We start from the raw sequence: 19,747 nt of genomic DNA, 5'->3' as shown, positions 1-19,747 counted from the left end.
TTTATTAGAATGGGACTTGGGCTTCTAAATCATGTAAGGTTTTTTGAAAATTTTTGTCAGCTGAGGGGAGATCTACAAAATCACAAATAGAAGTCAGGTAGAACTGGTTGGGAATCTTTCAGTGGCTTTTTTTTTTTTTTTTTTTTAATGAAAAATGCTGATCCTTCTAAACTGAAACTGTTCGGAGGTAAGTGTCAGTTTCAGTCACTTTCCTGACATGGGAAAAAAAGTTTGGGAGCAAAGTTTTAAAATTGCATGCCCCATTTTGACATTTTTGAAATAAAAAGTTTGGGGTTTGGTTCAAAACAACTTTGTTTCACAATTTAACTTACTTTATATTGGGGGGGGGGGGCGGGAGAAAAGGAAAAAAAGGTCAAAATAGAAATGAAACATTTTGAAATGATTGAAAGTAAGCATGTTGGGGATTTTTTTTGTCAGTTTTGTGAACATTTTTTAAACGACACCTTTTTGTCCTGATTTCAGAAGATTGTAGTTTCTGTCTGAGGAGGTAGCTCAGTGGTAGAGCACATGTTTTGCACGTATGAGGCCCTGGGTTCAATCCCCAGCACCTCCATGTTCTCCTTGGTTTCATTGGGGAACTTGGGGCTTGGTCCTGCTTTTGAGCAGGGGGTTGGACTAGATGACCTCCTGAGGTCCCTTCAAACCCTGATCTTCTATGATTCTAAGGGTGGGGAAATTTTCAACAAACTGAAAATTCTTCTGGGATGGGAAAATTACTTGTCTTGTCTGCTTGGGTCATTACTGTGGCACAAGCCAGGGTGAGAATCGGTGTGTAGTAAGTTAAAACACTTTTCGTGCACTGTAGCAGAGTCCACAAGAGATGTGGAGCAAGCTAATGTCCTATACCTTGGTTTGCGGTGCTGTAACATCCATTCTAAACAAGACCTCTGAGTCAGCCCCCCAAATTCTCTTTGTGCCTTTTGAAAACCTTGAACTTAGTCTAAGTTTGCCTTCAAAACCTTGCAAAAAAAAAACCTTGCATGGAGTTTAGTTGGTTTGTCCATCTGTCTATCCAGTCTCTGTCTGGGCAGTGTTAAAGTAGTTCAAATTATATTCCGCAGAGAATAATTTATTCAACATATTTTTATCCCCCTCTCAACTTTTCCATTATTTGACCAGCTTTTATGGTGCAGCAAACATAAATTTTTGACATAAATAGCCTCTTCTGTCTGTGCTGATGGACCTTTGTTTTGTTGCTAGTAACAATATGTTATGCCAGCCAAGGTTCCTCCAATGATTTAGCCAACATTTGTGTCAAACTATCACCAGCTTGCCTCATGGTTTTGTTGCAATTTTTAAGGGTGAACAATAGAAGTAGCTCAGTTTGAGAAATTGGTTGCAGTGTTGCCCTGGATTTGAGGCGTATGTATATCCCAGAATGTCATCAAGCTAATTGCAACCATATTATGTGCATTCAGCCACCCGGAATTAATAAAATAAAACACCAGATAAGTTAAGGGTTCATTTAAAAACAGACTTTTTTAAAAGCAAGGTCATATCTAGCTGGCAGTTTCTGCTAATCAGAATGGGAGAAAAGCAGGCAAACAACTATAAAACTAAAAACCTTGGTGGTTAGAAAACCTTAAGTCTAAACTTATATGCCTCTAATATGAAAAGTTAAAAATGTAACCCAATAGGGGTCATTATAACCTATGTGTTTGGTAAAAGTTAGTAAAAAAAATTAGCGAATAAAGTGTATTTTGAAGCAGTCCTCTGAAGCCATCTTAAAACTTTTTTTCCCTAACACCCTTTCTCCCTGGTGGGTGAGGAACTGGCCACTGCAAACCTGCCGTTAATTACTCAGTACCGTTCCCGATGTTAGGTAAATATCTGGGATGTTCTAAACTTATTCCTTACGTTTGTGTGTGCTTAAATCTAATCAACTGCAGTTTTAAATAAAGCACACTTACTTGCATAAATCTTAGCAGATGGAATTGCTGTGTTCCTGTTGATTTGTTCCTTACGTTGCCTGGAGTGAAACAGTGAAGTTGCCCCTGTTGGGGGTTCTGAAAACGTTGGGTAACAGCAGAACCGGGCATTTGTGTTGTGGGTAGGGGAAATCCCTTCCCAGCGAGAGTTCTAGCGTGTGTGTGACTGAGTTTGTGATTAATGCACTTAAACTATAATGATAAAAATGGCAAATTTATAATGGATAAGAGAAGGAGGAAGAAGGGATCAGTTTCCCTCCTGATGTTTCTACCCAATCTACAAACCGTTGGAGGCTGTTTGCTGGCTATGAATGTCCATTTGTGCTGGTTTGCATCTCCAGTCCATCCAGGAAATCTACTATATGGAAATAATAAAAGCTTTCCAAGCTCAAAGTGAGTGGAGGAAGGAGATGGCTTTTCATCATTTCCCTGTGTCATTTTGTGACTCTGCCCAATGACATACAATGATGTGGTTCACTGAAATTATAAAATGACACATCTCAGAAAATCTAGAGGTTTCAGAGTAACAGTCATGTTAGTCTGTATTCGCAAAAAGAAAAGGAGGACTTGTGGCACCTTAGAGACTAACCAATTTATTTGAGCGTAAGCTTTCGTGAGCTACAGCTCACTTCATCAGTATGCATCCGATGAAGTGAGCTGTAGCTCACGAAAGCTTACGCTCAAATAAATTGGTTAGTCTCTAAGGTGCCACAAGTACTCCTTTTCTTTTTGAGAAAATCTAGAGACTCATATTCCCAGCTTGTTTGTTTTTTTCCTCCCCTTTTCCTCTTCTATGGAGCTGAGTTAATAGATCACATGAGAGATTCCCCCTTCCCTCCCAGAGAAATAAATGCTCAGTTGGATGCATTTTGCACCTGCCAATTGTAAAAAGTTTGGCTCATCATCCTTTCCCACCTGCTGATGGCACAGAATTATGTTCTATTAACCAGCCTCTTATGGGAGCAACTGAGCAAAACTTCCCTACAAGACAAGCATTGCCATCCTATACCGTGTCTGCCTCGTAATTCTGTTGTGTTAGAGACAGGCTTTGGGTGCAGTGGGTCTGATCTATATTCACGTGGGAATGAGCTCAGAGGAGTAATACCAGGGTGAAAGGAGACTGGATCCACAGAGTTCTTCCCTCTGGATTTTTGAAAGCACTTGGCTTTTGGTCTAATGCTGCTCCCTCTGAACCAAAGAAAGTTTTCAAACCCAGATAGAGGCCAAGAGATCCGTGTTAGTTGGCAGAGCCAGAAACTGAACCCAGGTCATCTCAGACTGAGGACAGAACCTTTTAGCACAAGATCACGCTTCCTCCTGCAGTATGAATGATTCTAATTCGATGTAGGCCCAAGCTGCAAAATGTGAATCCTGAGTGTTCATACCACACAGTTTGGGAGTGCTTGGAGAGGTACCATTTTCCAAGCTCTGGTACAGATTCCAAGCTCTAAGTTGGGTGGTGGTCATGGTGGTGCTTGGGAACTGAGCCCAGGGACTAAGCCCACCTCGACTAATAAAGCCCCTGCAACAGACACTGAGGACCTGATCCTACTCTCGCTGACATCAGTGGAAAGGCTTGGGTGAGGCTCTATTTTAGAAACCAGTTTATTTTTGTGTCTCCGTGTGACACGGTGTAAAGGCACTGCTTACTCCCCAGCGTGTAAGGGGTTATGAGGAAAGCCCAGGTTCCTCGCCTGTCACATGGGTGATCTAAAGCAGGGCTATAAAAGCACAAGGGAAGAAGCTGCACTGCTGATTAATTTCAGAAAACTGCAAAGCCCCCTGGTGGCTGGGATCAAGTGTTCTGAGTTGCTTTGCTCTTGGGTTTTTGAATCTTTTTTGGGTCAGTAAAGCCAGTGCTGAGGAAAAGATCTCAGACGGAACTCAAGTTTGGGTGTTATTTTACCTTCCCCTCTTGGCGTGTATCTTACTGCTTGACAATCTGTCTGTTTTTTAGGTGGAGATTTTCAAAGATATAAAGGGCAGATGGGCAACCTTCTCCCACTGAAATTCAGTCGGCACTGGACTCCTATCTCCCCTTTCAGCTTTTGAAAATCTCCTAAATCTTCAAAAGCAATTTCTCTCCTTTCTCAGCTGAAATCTAGGGACCCGTGCCATGCAAAATCCTTCCTCCTGAGGGTCAAAGACACTCTCCCTCTCTAGAATATTCATTCATGAGTCAGCCTGAAATTTTGTCCATGTTAATTCATCTCCGATTGTCTGCATATGCATGCTGATGGAGACACGGCTGGTGCACAGAGATCAAATGAGGGCAATGGGATCCTGTATTTGTGATGATAGCAGAGGTGCAAGCAATTTTCTCCTTTATGGAACTTTCTCACCTGTTTTCATTTGAACAATAGGAAGGTGCCACTGAATTTGCATCACGACCATCCTTTCTTCTTCCTTGGCAAATAAGGGAATTAATTCTGCTGCAGCCTAGAGAGATTTCTGTCTCTCTTCTTTTTGTCTTCGTAAAAGTTTGTGTCTGCAGCCACCTCAAAATGAGATGCATTCCCTGAAGTTCAGGGGTATTTGGATTCAGGTGGTTGGTTGAAATTGAGACTGGAATGAGATGCACATTTTAACAGTGAGCGTAATTAACTTGTGCAACAGTTTACTGAGGGTTATGGTGGATTCTCCATCACTGGCAATATTTAATCAAGATTGGATGTATTTCTAAACGAATCTCCTCTAGTTCAAACAGGAACTAATTCAGGGAAGTCCTACGACCTGTGTTAGACAGGAGGTCAGTGGTCCCTCCTGGCCTTAACATCTTTGCAACAGGAAGGGAAAGCTCTCACTGCCCCAGTCAAGGAGGATGGGGGTGCTCTCCCTACACTCACTGCAGCTAGCCATGGGATGGACTCAGAGCGCTCTGTGTTTACAGCAGCGCAGTTGTGCTCCTGAACGCCTCTTGTCCTTGCAGCACAACTACCTTGAAGCCACTAAGTAGACAGCTGCAAAGCAGACAATCTTTACATTGGAGAGTAGTGTCCCCTTGATTTCTACAATCCTCTCCTTGGTTTTCCCTGGTCTTTCATATAAGAGGAAAGACGATATTGTGGTTAAAATGGAGGATTGGGACTCTAAAGGAGACTTTTCCCAGCTCTGCCACAAGACTCCCTGTATGTCCTTGAGGAAGTCTCTTAACTGTGCACCTCAGTTTCCCCGCTTGTAAAATGAGGAGGATAATTATTTTCTCCCACCCTTCATTTGCCTTGCTTCTCTGGACTGTAAGCTGTGTGGGGCATGGACTGCTTTGTTTTACTCCCTGTGACCCATACAGAACCAGATGAGCAGGCTGGTGAGAGCAAGGGACACCCCACCTTCCGTGCTGTCTTTTAAATTTCACCACTGACGTTCCTCTCCACACAGCTGCGGGATGCATTTCCACTCCTGGCCCCTTTCAAACAAATGTTTTTTTTGGGGGGAGGGCCCTTGCAACTCTGCATTAAAGCTGAGGAGTGCAAATGCTGCCCGCTCTCTCCTCTCCTCTGCTTGTGTTCCTCCCCAGCCCCCAGCGGACTTCAATAATCGTAGAACTCTCCAGCTCAAGGCTTATTGCTGCTTCTGCAAGCTGACTTCTCAGCCTTTAATAAGATGTCGGAGTAGTTTAGTGTGGAGTAATTCTCATGCTGATGATGGTCTGCGTTGAAATAAACTGCACTCTCCTCCACTGGAACATGCATGCACGTGCCAAGCTGTGCTCCCATCATCCCCTAAATAATAGAATTTAATTTAGTGATTTTAGCTAGTTAGTCCTCTGGTAATATCCCCATTAATAAGGAATACACTTTTAAAAAAACCTAATTAAGTCAGGTTTTAAAATAGAAGCTAGTGTTCTCTTGGTATTTCAGCAGTAAATTTGTTTTTCCTTGCACTTAACCGGTGATGGAACTAATCAGCCCTGTTGCTGGCAATCTCTGCAGAGAGGGCAAAGAACTGATGGGCTGTGGAAATAAAAATACTCTTCATCCTTAGAGGAGGGTGCCTCTGGGTCTGGAATGAAGCACTTCTGCAGGCAAAATTTGCACAGATGCGGCTCAGGCTGTGCTTAAAGGGAAGGTTTTTAATTTGGTACCTTTTTAAGTAGTGCTAAATGCACTTAGAACAAAGGAGTAGGGATTCCAAGATCCCAGTAAGTGGAGGAATGTGTTGACAGTGCTGGACTCCTTCAAAGAAGATGGTCTCTGCAAAAACCACTGAAGGTTGTGAAAGATCCCATGACAGTCGTTTTCAGGAATAGTGGTGGTTGCTCCACGGAGCTGGCAGAGTCCTGTTGTGTATTTTCAGTTGGCCATAGTATTTTTCATGCATACAGTGTCCTTCACTCTTGTGGAGACAGTTCAGACATCAGTCCGGTTCTCAATTATGCATATGGCACTTGCCTTTACTAAACCTTTGTCTCTGAACATCCTCAGAGTTATGTATCTGAACTTTCCGGCTTGGGGAATCTGAACCTGTTCCACTCATTCCGAGGGCAAATTCTCCAAGACAAAAAATGCCATTGATTCTCTGAGGACAATACTGGTGCTACAGAGAATTAATTCATAGACACGCAGCATGATTGGAAAAACAGGAGTGACAGCTGATTGGTGAAAAGTAACCATATTACATGTCAGGGAGAGAAGGTCATTTGGTGATGACCCGGTGAAAACCATCACTAAGAGGGCAGGATAAAGCACCTAAAAGGCTGGATGTGTAGGGCCCTGCCTAATCTCTCGTGTCACATAATTGCCCCATGACAAATGGAGGCAGTAGAACTGATGAGGTTTTTTATAAAAATGCAGATATTGTATCCCTGCACTAGAAATGCAGACAGAACACAAGCTAGAATTAAGATCGTCAGTAAAAATATGTTTTTCTGGCCTTCATTTGACGATGAATATTGATATGCTATTTCATGTGACTGAGTATTTAAAACCCTGTGAAAACTGGTTGTTTGGGCATCGCAATTGTATTTTGATGGTGCGAACAGGCCTGGATAATAGGCTTATGATTATAAGTAGTGTTACGTCAGTGCCAAGAGCAGGGGTGGCCAACCTGAGCCTGAGAAGGAGCCAGAATTTATCAAGGTACATTGCCAAAGAGCCACAGTAATAAGTCAGCAGCTCCCCAGCAGCTCCACACCCCTGCTCCCAGCGCCTCCCACCCACCGGCAGCCCTGCCAATCAGCACCTCCCCTTTCCTCCCCATCAGCTGTTTCATGGCGTGCAGGAGGCTTTGGGGAAGAGGGGGGAGGAGCGAGGGCACGGCAGGCTCAGGAGAGGGGGCGGGAAGGGGTGGAGTGGGGGCAGAGCCAAGGGCTGAGCAGTGAGCAACCCCCCCCGGCACATGGGAAAGTTGGCGCCTGTAGCTCCAGCCCCCGAGTCGGTGCCTAGACGAGGAGCCGCGTATTAACTTCTGAAGAGCTGCATGTGGCTCCGGAGCCACAGGTTGGCCACCCCTGGCTTAGAGGGACTAACTGAGATCATGCGTCATTGTGCTAGGGTCTGTACATAGAAAGACTAAAACAGTCCCTGCCCTGAAAAGCTTCCTGTGTAAACAGAACAAAGAACGGGTTAGGAGAGAAAGGTACGGGGACTTGCCCGAAGTCACACAGCTGGGCAGTGGAAAAAAGGATGAGAAACACTGCACTAGGCCATGCTTCATCCCAGACCTTCGTAATTGCACAGACCCCTCATACCTTCACTGGGGCTCCACATAGTCATCAGGGTCCACCTAAGCGGATCTGATTGCAGGAGTAGAGCCTAAGGCTCTGACTGAGCGAGGTACTTAGGACAGAGCAGAGGTAATCCTGCTGGCTTCAGTGTGGCTACTCGTACGCTTACTGTTAAACACGTGCTCCAGGGCTTCACTGGACAAGGGTTGACCGTTGTAACTTTGGTTCTGTGTAGCGGAATGTGGATTAGCTTGAAGGGAAGAGGGCTCAACGTGGTCGGCATGGGGGCTGCAGTCTGGTAGAGCATAGGGCGCGGGACTGGGATCTCAGAGACTTGGGTTCTATTTCTAGTTTATCGTCTGAACGAGCTTAGAATGGAACTTCAGCCAATCGCACACCAGGAAAATAAAAACATTTCCTAACATGGCGCTAAAATCCTCATGTATTGGTCGAGGGGACAATTCACGAATGAGACTGTGGCAATCAGCAGAGGACCGTGACCCTCGTTGCCTATTAGCATGGGTAGGAATAAGCACGGCCTTGCATAGATAACGCATCAACAGATACTGCTTTGGCAACACGTGCTGAGTACTTACCTTTACTGCTTACATGGAAATGCATATGTGGGCAGCCATGCCTGAAAGACTGTGCTGTGCGCTTTGTGTGCTATGAAAATAATGAGTTCACAGGAGCCCTGGGGTTACGGTATAGCATTCTGCGTTTATCGAAGGCCGGGGCTTGGTTTTGTTTGATCAGAGTCACTAATTAGAATGGTTTTTAAATAAATAAAAATAATCCCATCAATATTAACGTACAAAAAGTGTCGCTTTCACCAGTGGCTCTCAAACTAGAGCTGCCTCTTCTTCAGGGAAAGACCCTGGCGGGCCAGGCCGGTTTGTTTACCTGCCGCGTCTGCAGGTTTGGCCGATCGCGGCTCCCACTGGCTGCAATTCGCGGCTCCAGGCCAATGGGAGCTGCGGGAAGTGGCACGGGCCGAGGGATGTGCTGGCCGCCCTTCCTGCAGCCCCCATTGGCCTGGAGAGGCGAACTGTGGCCAGTGGGAGCCGCGATCGGCCAAAACTGTGAACGCAGCAGGTAAACAAACCAGCCCGGCCTATCAGGGGCTTTCAGAGAATATCAGGATTGGAAGGGACCTCAGGACGTTACCTAGTCCAACCCCCTGCTCAAAGCAGGACCAATCCCCAACTAAATCATCCCAGCCAGGGCTTTGTCAAGCCTGACCTTAAAAACGTCTAAGGAAGGAGATTCCACCACCTCCCTAGGTAACGCATTCCAGCGTTTCACCACGCTCCCTAGTGAAAAAGTTTTTCCTAATATCCAACCTAACCCTCCCCCAATGCAACTTGAGACCATTACTCCTCGTTCTGTCATCTCCTACCACTGAGAACAGTCTAGAGCCATCCTCTTTGGAACCCCCTTTCAGGTAATTGAAAGCAGCTATCAAATCCCCCCTCATTCTTCTCTTCTGCAGACTAAACAATCCCAGTTCCCTCAGCATCTCCTCATAAGTCATATTTTCCAGTCCCCTAATCATTTTTGTTGCCCTCCGCTGGACTCTTTCCAATTTTTCCACATCCTTCTTGTAGTGTGGGGCCCAAAACTGAACACGGTACTCCAGATGAGGCCTCACCAATGTCAAATAGAGGGGAACGATCACGTCCCTCGATCTGCTGGCGATGCCCCTACTTATACATCCCAAAATGCCATTGTCCGCCTGGGCAACAAGGGCACACTGTTGACTCATATCCAGCTTCTCGTCCACTGTCACCCCTAGGTCCTTTTCTGCAGAACTGCTGCCGAGCCATTCGGTCCCTAGTCTGTAGCCGTGCGTGGGATTCTTCCGTCCTAAGTGCAGGACTCTATACTTGTCCTTGTTGAACCTCATGAGATTTCTTTTGGTCCAATCCTCCAATTTGTCTAGGTCCCTCTGTATCCTACCCCTACCCTCCAGCATATCTACCACTCCTCCCAGTTTAGTGTCATCTGCAAACTTGCTGAGGGTGCAATCCACACCATCCTCCAGATCATTAATTAAGATATTGAACAAAACCGGCCCCAGGACCGACCCCTGGGGCAGTCCACTTGACACCGGCTGCCAACTAGACATGGAGCCATTGATCACTACCCGTTGAGCCTGACAATCTAGCCAACTTTCTCCCACCTTATAGTGCATTCATCCAGCCCATACTTCTTTAACTTGCTGGCAAGAATACTGTGGGAGACCATGTCAAAAGCTTTGCTAAAGTCAAGGAACAACACATCCACTGCTTTTCCTTCATCCACAGAGCCAGTTATCTCATCATAGAAGGCAATTAGATTAGTCAGGCATGACTTGCCCTTGGTGAATCCATGCTGACTGTTCCTGATCACTTTCCTCTCCTCTAAGTGCTTCAGATTTGATTGCTTGAGGACCTGCTCCATGATTTTTCCAGGGACTGAGGTGAGGCTGACTGGCCTGTAGTTCCCCAGATTCTTCTTCTTCCCTTTTTTAAAGATGGGCACTACATTAACCTTTTTCCAGTCGTCCGGGACTTCCCCCGAGCGCCATGAGTTTTCAAAGATCATGGCCAATGGCTCTGCAGTCACATCCTCCAACTCCTCTAGCACTCTCGGATACAGCGCATCCGGCCACATGGACTTGTGCTCGTCCAGCATTTCTAAATAGTCGCGAACCACTTCTTTCTCCACAGAGGGCTGGTCACCTTCTCCCCGTGCTGTGCTGCCCAGTGCAGTAGTCTGGGAGCTGACCTTATTCATGAAGATAGAGGCAAAAAAAGCATTGAGTACATTAGCTTTTTCCACATCCTCTGTCGCTAGGTTGCCTCCCTCATTCTGGAAGGGGCTCACGCTTTCCTTGACTTTCTTCTTGTTGCTAACTTACCTGAAGAAACCCTTCTTGTTACTCTTAACATTTCTTGCTCGCTGCAACTCCAGGTGTGATTAGGCCTTCCTGATTTCAATCCTGCATGCCCAAGCAATATTTTTATACTCTTCCCTGGTCATTTGTCCAGTCTTCCACTTCTTGTAAGCTTCTTTTTTGTGTTCAAGATCAGCAAGGATTTCACTGTTAAGCCAAGCTGGTCGCCTGCCATATTTACTATTCTTTCTACACATCGGGATGGTTTGTCCCTGTAACCTCAATAAGGATTCTTTAAAATACAGCCAGCTCTCCTGGACTCCTTTCCCCCTCATGTTATTCTCCCAGGGGATCCTGCCCATCAGTTCCCTGAAGTTGTCAAAGTCTGCTTTTCTGAAGTCCAGGGTCCGTATTCTGCTGCTCTCCTATCTTCCCTGTGTCAGGATCCTGAACTCGACCATCTCATGGTCACTGCTTCCCATCCACTTTTGCTTCCCCTACTAATTCTTCCCAGTTTGTGAGCAGCAGGTCAAGAAGAGCTTTGCCCCTAGCTTTCCTTGAACAAACAGCGACCCGAGTTTGAGAACCACTGATTTACACAATAAGCTGTAAAACTGATAGTTAGGGGGGACATTCAATACTTTTGTTAAGCTGCATAGAAAATAACAAGCTCATCTTTCAGTCTTTTTTTATTCAGTTCTAATTCCACAGGTTCCAGTTCGGCAGAAAATAGGTAGGATTTCCAAGCTGTGAGAATCACAATAAAGCTATTCAGTAAGAAATTCAGCCAAACTAAGGCACAGCTATTCAACCCTTTGCAATGATGATCATATCTAATACCTTTCATCAGTAGAGCTCAAAGTGCTTTACAAAGGAGGTCAGTATCATTAGGCCCATTTTACAGACGGGAAAACTGAGGCACAGAGACAGGAAGGGACTTGCCCTGGGTCACGAGCTGGTCAGTAGCACACCTGGGTTCTATTCCTAATTCTTATTGCTCTGCGTGAGCCACTAGACCATACTGTGCACCTTATGAGCAATGTAGTCCTAATTCACATGGATAGTCTTATTGAATTCTATGGCACCACTTGCCTAGGGACTGATCGCTCTAAGGATGCAGAATCCAGAAGTTATCAAATCTTCAGTGTTTCCAGATCAGAGATCAAGCCGGTCAAAATGTCTTTGATTTGGAAACGTTGATCTTTTAATTTATTTTTAAAAAATCACCCCTATTTTACAATATTACATAATTTTTTTTTTTTGCTTTCTGACCATCTGTAGAGCTGCTTGAAATCTTGTGAAATTTTAGTTTTGATGACAAAACACCAGGAATCTTTTCTGAAAAGCTTTCAAAATTCTCATGATTTTTCCCTGTAGCTTTCCGCCAGTCATATCTCATGAGAAGTTGATAGCCTTGTAGGTGCCTTCTCCAGTGAACTCTACAGCATGGAGTAGTCGTCGTCTTTTTCTTTCCCCTCAATGAAACATTAATCCCGAGCTCTGTAGATCTGAAATCTCACCTTCCAGGATCATAGAAATGATTTACAATTACCATAGCAATCCAGCTGTGAGCTAAACTGAACTTTTCACTGAACTTACCTGAAGGTTGAAATTCCTGCTAAATATTCAGCATTTCCTAACTTGCTATGCATATAAATTAGTGCTGGTTCTCCAGCATGTGTTTTCTCCCTGCCATCTGCTAGAGTGGCCTTGGGCCCTCTGATAGGATGGTGTGCATATTCTGACAGGGAGGAAGCACTAATCAAGCGTACGAGGTCGGGATGTGGCGGTGGGAGCAATCCCAATGTCACTGAAGTTAAGAACTGAATAAGGACTTTGAGATTTGATCTAATGGGAGTTGAACGTTCTGCACCTCTCTGGAGCAGACACTGGCATCCTTTCATCTCTGAGAGATGGTGGGAATTGCAGCCTATGGTGCAGATGGTTTGCAATGTCCCATGTGCCTGAATAGTCCAGTCCGAGATTTGCATGATCTTTGGCAGTTGTTGCAAATATATGTATCTTTGTTGGGAGCTGCTTGCTTCCTAAGGGCTATTTTCTCTCCAAGCTGTAGGAGCCAGCTTTTGTCATGGACTTTGATACCCTGATAGAGACGATGGGACCATTTTTTATGATCACTTGCCAAGATTTCCCATTGGTCAGGATCAATTCTAAATTCCTTTGTATCTCACTTGCATGTGTCTTTATAGCGAAGCTTGGGACAGCCTATTGTTCTTGTTCCCTCTGATAGCTCCCCGTATAGCAGGAGTATCTGGAGCATGATGAAAAGGAATTTCCCCTGATTTAAAAACTAAGATCCCAAAGCACTTAAAACATGTTCAAGCTTCATTGACTTCTGTGGTACTTAGGGATGTGTTTAAAGCTAATCATGTACATTGTTTCATCCTGAATAGGGAATGCTTCCGTGAGTTGAGGCCAATGTAAAGTCCTCAGGATTTACTCTTTGAAAGCTAGGGAATCGGACCCCTTTTCAGTGGCTTGATTTTTAGAAGAGTGTATCTGTAAACTGCCCATGTAAGAAGCTTCCTAGGAAAAGGGGATGAGAAAAATCTTACCTATCACAGCGAGGAAGGGGAGAGACAGCTGAGATGGTGCCATGCCTTGTAGCAACCTGCCACCATATCAACAGTGGATACTTGGTAATTGGATGAAGGGTATCCAATTCTTGATGTGGCTTGCAGCCTTGTTCTGGCTCTCTCCTATCTACCCTTGACAGATAACGAAAGGGTCGGTCACTCTCTCTTCACACCTTGGCAATACTTGCATAGCTTGTCAGGCCAATTAAAGGCTCATGGAATTGAACTGAAATTAGATGGGATCCATGGGGAGAGGAGGAATACAAATGAGCTGTGCCCTTTTATACTAAAGGGGGGGAAAATGTTGCTTTTAGATTGAAGTGACACAGCTCCCTGCATGTGTCTGTCTCCCTTTTTTGCAATGCTGGGCTGGCTAGCCAAGGCTTTGCAGGTGTCGCTCACTTCTCCCATTTTGCATTTGTCCTCTGCTTATTCCTAGCATTGGCTGACTCTTGGCGCCACCTTGCTCTCTTCTGTCCCTCAGGATCTGGCTGTGTGACAAGCAACTCCTACGTGCTGTCACACAGCAGATCGGTCATTGTCCAGTGCTATTGGACGTGTTTGTTCTTCTGCTTTAGAAATAATGTCATGACTGGTGCAGTAATGTTGGCAGGTCAGCTGAATAAAAAAAAACCCAGCTCCTGATCCCCCTTTGTAGAGGAAAGCTGCAATGCCACCCTGAATTATTTGTGCTTTTATCTTATGTTTTCTGGCTACAAATATAAACAGAGAGAAGCAGTAGGGCAGAATATATATGATTGCTTATCATCTTGGCTGACACACTGGAGAATGAACCAGTTCCCTCCAGAGCTAAGCTCACAAGCTGCTGAAGCTTGAGCTGAAGAGTAAAGGTTCCCTATCTCTGGATACAATGGACTCTTACTCTTTTTGGATTAGGAGCAGCTGGGGATCTGTAACACACTCAACAGTGGGTTACACACTTATTCAGCTCTGTTGACTACTTTGGTCCCCTTATGAAAGTACCTGGCCTGCCTGACTAATCTAATCTCCAATGTCTGTTCAGTTCCATTTCCTTGTGAGTCATGGTCCTCAAGGAACACACCCACTATAGTTTGCCACATCGACTTCCAGTCAGGGAGGTGAGGCCAAGTGATAGTGTCAAACAGTATGAACAGCTGAGCTGGACCTAAGATGCTACACTGACATCTGGTATGATGTCATACACTGACAGACACTGGTATGAACTTCCCAAGATTTCAGATGTTCAGATCCAGGGTCTTGATTTTTGGCTTCTTCCAAAGATGAAGGTTAGTAACCACATTTGGGTGTCATAAAGAGCTACAGGGGTGAGGTTCAGAACCATCTCGAACCAAGTGTCATTATCTTACCACTAACAACTAGAGCTGTGTGAATAACTGAGTGTTTCGTTAAAGGGCTGAATGAACATTCTCTCTCACTCTGTTTTGAGTTTACCCAAAATAAAGATTTTTTAAAAATCATTTTTCAAAAATTTACGTGGGAAAAGTCCAATTTTGCCAAAAAAGTTTGGGGTGTTTTTTTTTTCCGTAGGGAAAATCAAAGTGACAGCTCCCCAGCCACCTGCCCGGAAAGCTCTTTTCAATTCCATTGTATGCCTTCCTGATTTCAGATGAAATTTAAAAAAAACCCCAAATTTTTGGCCAGTTCTATTTAAAATCAATGCCCACATTAGAATTAGAGCTCAGTTAGAGAACTCAGTTACAGTGCAGTCATGTCCTAACTGTATTATAACATGGTTTGTTATTGCTGGTGTAGACCATGGACACAATTTTTGAAAGTACCTAACAGCCAAATTTTTCAAAGTATTTAAGCACCTAACAATGCCGATAGGTGCCTCTTGGGATTTTCAAAAGTGCCTTGGTGCCAAACTGCCTTTGATAACATGCTGTTCATCTTGAAGCACTCTATGCTGTGCCAATTAGTCAACGACAAATCTTTCATTGTAAGACATAATGCTTTATATACAGAGGTGTGGGGTCAAGCCCAAATCTCCATGTAGAAAGGATAGAAGCCAAGATTCTCAGAAATGACAGGTGATTTCAGATTCCTTAATTTCTGGGTGCTTGAACTGAGACATTTTAGAGCAGTCTGATTTTCAGAAAGTGAAAGCTAAACAGTTTCTGAAAACTGCGCCATTGACTGAGTCTCAAGTTGGGCACCCAAAATGCCTCATCACTTTTGTAAAACGTGGTTGGGTTTTATTATGCAGTCGCAAACAGTCCTCACTGTCTCTCCGCTTGAAACTAAAACAGTCATTAGTTTTAACAGCAGACTTTGTGAGTGCATGAGAGAGAGAGAACTTCTTCTGGCAAGTAAAGAGGGAGCCTGAGGTATCTGCTTCAATCTTACTTTGAAAATATTTTCATAATTTCCCTTTCTGAATGTCCTGTTTAAAGGGGGGCCCTTCAGAGCAATGCTGAAACATTCAGCTGCCTGAGGGGAATGAAAGTCTGGGGTGATTACTGCGTGCTATAATCACTCCTGTGTAATGCTAAAGCTATATAAGATCTGTCACCTTTCGCTGCTTCCTTTTAAGCTAAGGCATTCTCCTTCAGTGCCTAATTATGTGCCTATCCTCTTAAAAGCCCTCCATCCGTATTGCAGCTTCTTACCAAAGGCTTTCATTTGCTTGATATTCTCATTGTAGAAAGAATCCACTCTGCACATTAAAGCAATGCTCCAGAAACGTAGCAAATAAAAGGCAGAGATGTACAGTATTAAACAAAAGTGATCATACACTGTCATTTCTTTTCCAGTTTTCGGGGGTGAATTTAAAACAGCATCAAAGAGGCTTTGCTAAAATTACAATCTTTAAAGAATGAAACTCAATTGACTCTGGCCTGTAGTTGTTGCCAAAGGTAAATTTTGAAGCAAATATGGGTAGAAAGAGCAGGATCTGATGTGAGACACTCAGTAAGAAATACATCACCATACATAGCATAGAAACATGACTTCAACACTTGAGTAGTTCCACTGAAGCCAACGGGACAATTCACATGCTTAAATTTCGGTATATGCTTAAATACCTTGGTGAATCAGGATCTTAGTATATGAATGGGCTTAGACACCACAGGCCAGATAGTCTGCTGTTATAAATAGGGAGAACTCCTTAAAGTCCTTACAAGAAGGATGTGGAAAAATTGGAAAGAGTCCAGCGGAGGGCAACAAAAATGAGTAGGGGGCTGGAGCACATGACTTGTGAGGAGAGGCTGAGAGAACTGGGATTATTTAGTCTGCAGAAGAGAAGAATGAGGGTGGATTTGATAGCTGCTTTCAACTACCTGAAAGGGGGTTCCAAAGAGGACGGCTCTAGACTGTTCTCATTGGTAGCAGATGACAGAACGAGGAGCAATGGTCTCAAGTTGCAGTGGGGGAGGTTTAGGTTGGATGTTAGGAAAAACTTTTTCACTAGGAGGGTGGTGAAGCACTGGAATGGGTTACCTAGGAAGTGGTGAAATCTCCTTCCTTAGAGGTTTTTAAGGCCCAGCATGACAAAGCCCTGGCTGGGATGATTTAGTTGGGGATTGGTCCTGCTTTGAACAGCGGGTTGGACTAGATGACCTCCTGAGGTCACTTCCAACCCTGATATTCTATGATTAAAGTCAGTTTGAGAATCTGGCCCCAAAACCAGGCATGGCAAAATTTGAATTTTTTTAGTGATTTCATTGGGTAATATCAATGTTTATTTTTAAACCTTTTTCTGTTTGTTTATTTTTTAATTTTCACACTAGCAGGAAATTGGGGACATTCAGATAATTACTTTATGACAGTAGACATTGAGGTTCAGAAAATTAAAGCTTTGTAGCGATTAAAACATACCTTGTCAACATCACATGTCAAAATATACAAAATAAATTTCCTTATGTCAAGCTAAGTTCACACACACCACTTTTCTTTCCTTGTCGAACTGTAAATTTTGATCATCAAAGGAAATATGTTTGGTCAGTTTGTGTATCTACAGCAAAATTAACGTTTACTGACATACCAGTAAAAATCAAATACTTCCAACCCTAAATAAGTGTTGAGTGAGTAAAAGACGGAGAATTGATTCTTGTGAAAAAGTAATAAACTGATTGTAGTATTTTCTATCCAAACAGAGAAGTAACATTTGGAAGTTTAAAAGCATGACAAGTATAATTTTCTCTCTGCTGTCTTCCCCCCACCCCTCTTACCTTATTATTACTTACATAAGTATCTGTGTACAATCATATTTGTAGCTTTTCTTTGAACCATCTTTAGTTTTTCAATCATCTCTTTAAATTGCAGAGATCAGAGCTGGACACTCGTCCAGTAAAAACTAGATTTAGCAATACTATACACTGAAATAATATTACCTTCCTCCTCCTTGATACTCCTATGTCTCTCCATCTATCTCTCCAACAACTGCATTAATCTATCATAGATACTTATAGGGCCCCCATTACTGTAATATTTGCACATCTCAATCTTTAATATATTCTCACAGGATTGCTGTAAGGTAGGGAAATGCTATTATCCCTACTTTACCAATGGGGGATGGAAGCGCAGAGACGAAGGGCTTGTCTACACGGCCAGCAGCAGCGAGCCTCTGGCCCCAGGCTGACGGACCAGGGCTCGCACTACTGCATCAAAATTAGCTGTATAGACATTGCAGCTTGGGCTGGAGCTCAGGCTCTGTAGCCCACCTTCCTTCCTAAGCTTCAGAACCCAAACTCCAGCCTGAGAGAGACTATTTTTAGTGCTGTATCATGAGCCGCTCGAGTCTGTCAATCTCAAGGCTCACTGCCATGGGCTTGTTGGATGTATCCTAAATGACTTACTGAAGGCCATTGAGAGAGCCTGTGGCAGGACAGATTATTGATCATGATGGTCAGAGCTAGCACTTACAGTCCTTTCTATTAGTATTCAAGTTGCAGCATCACCCTGGGAAGTTCTTGTTCAGTTTGTTATCCACCATGATCCCAAAATCTTTCTCTGAGTCAGTGCTTTCCAGGGTACCATCTTGTAGGTTAGGTCTACTGTCTTTGTTCCTAGATGTATGACCTTGTATTTAACGTTTTCAAAATATTAAGAAAAAAAACTTTTAGTCATAGAACTATAGATGCAGTGGGGCGGGGGGGGGGGACGACAAAGGAAATTAAATATAATCTCTGTTAAATAACACTGACATTTATACAGAAGGTTAGAAGGTATATTACTAAATGGAATAAGATCCATGTTTGCCTCAATTCATTTTCTTATACATTTCCGATTGTTTCCTTTTAGTAAATGTTACGCAGCCCAGTATCATTTCAGAAGAGGAGATGCTAAAACCTTTCATTAAAATGAGCAAGACTAACTGGCATAGCCCTTGATCTCATGCCAGTAGGATTCCAGCTGATGCACGGTTCCACTGAAGTTTTCTTCAGCTATAGACCTCCAGCTCATCCCCTATTTGCTGGGATAGAATTCTGATTGGTCAGAATTCTTTTCTCTTCCTTTGCTACATGACAGCATTGAGGACAAAGAATCCCCATCAGTATTCTTGTCGTATAAATAATAAGTACTTAGAATGTGTACAATCTGTTCTATTACAAAAACACTGCTTTGCATAATTAACTTTTCCCCTTCTTTTTTAGACCATGCCAATAATAGCACAAATAGCTATGTCTTTTGTAAGAAGGCACTGAAATGCATTCAACATCATATCTTGCATTGCGTACTTCAGTTCATTTTAAAATCTAGTTTTACAGGTGGGCAAAAGAGTTGCTATAAAAATCACTTCTGATTTACAGAGCTCTATTAATTAAGAACTGTTCGTTCTGAGTCCGGAACATTCCAGATGTGATGTTGACCAAAATTTCTTACCAGTTGATAGGTGCATAGTGTCATACGGATTTTAATTTTGATGGTCCCAGCATGACTCTAAGGGAAATTGATGTCCCTATTCAACAAAGCACATACGTGTATTTAACTTTAAGCAAGTGCTTAAGTCCTGTTGACGTTAATGAGACCTAATTAATGTCAAAGTTAGGCATGTGCTCAAGTGTGTTGCTGAATCAGGGTCTGAGCGGGGAGCCTTGGGCATTTTCTACTCCTGATGTGAATGTTACCCAGTGGCATGTTCTCCCTGAGCAGCTATTCTAACTGAAGATAACTGTTGGTTAAACGTTTAACTTTTGAAAGGTGACCACTCTACCTGTATTTAATTCCCCGTGCACTGTCTTCCACTGCCTCATATTACAGGTAGTTTGGAATAAGAGCCCAAATAAGGATTCTCATTGGCTCAGGGGCCCGTTGGTTTGACTCCACTTTTTTAAAAGCAGCTAATTCAAGCGTGGGGCAAACAGGACCCAGCACATTTCGTTCCTGCTCTCTCCAATTCTACAAAATGAAAGATGAAAAAAAAAAATTGCAAAATCTGGATCTAGTTCTTAACATCCCCCAAAAGTTGGCCTAGTTTGATGACAGAGTTTGGGTGAAGGCCTATTCAAACCCAGAGACCAACAATCACAAAATCTGGAGATCTTGAGAGACAGGGATTTTGGGGGACAAAGTTAAAGGAAAGTACTACTACTAGACTGGAATTTAAAAGTTTCAGGGCCTGGTGCTTAGCCTCCTGAAGTCAATGGAAAGGCTGGCATGGACTGCACTTGGGGCTGTACCTTAGGCTGCACTGTGTAATGGCTAGCATGCTGGA

General features: G+C 43.6%; 1 non-coding gene across 1 annotated transcript; it reads left to right on the top strand.

Annotated features, from left to right (window-relative positions):
- Positions 1-504: 504 nt before the first annotated feature.
- On the top strand, positions 505-574 carry TRNAA-UGC (transfer RNA alanine (anticodon UGC)). Its single transcript has one exon. It is a non-coding gene; the product is annotated as a tRNA-Ala (tRNA).
- Positions 575-19,747: the final 19,173 nt, after the last annotated feature.

Source organism: Lepidochelys kempii, chromosome 26 (genome assembly GCF_965140285.1).
Source record: "Lepidochelys kempii isolate rLepKem1 chromosome 26, rLepKem1.hap1, whole genome shotgun sequence".
In the NCBI taxonomy this organism is placed as follows: Eukaryota; Metazoa; Chordata; order Testudines; family Cheloniidae; genus Lepidochelys; species Lepidochelys kempii.
The sequence above is the reverse complement of the archived record's forward strand: the minus strand, read 5'-3'. Positions and strand labels throughout refer to the sequence as shown.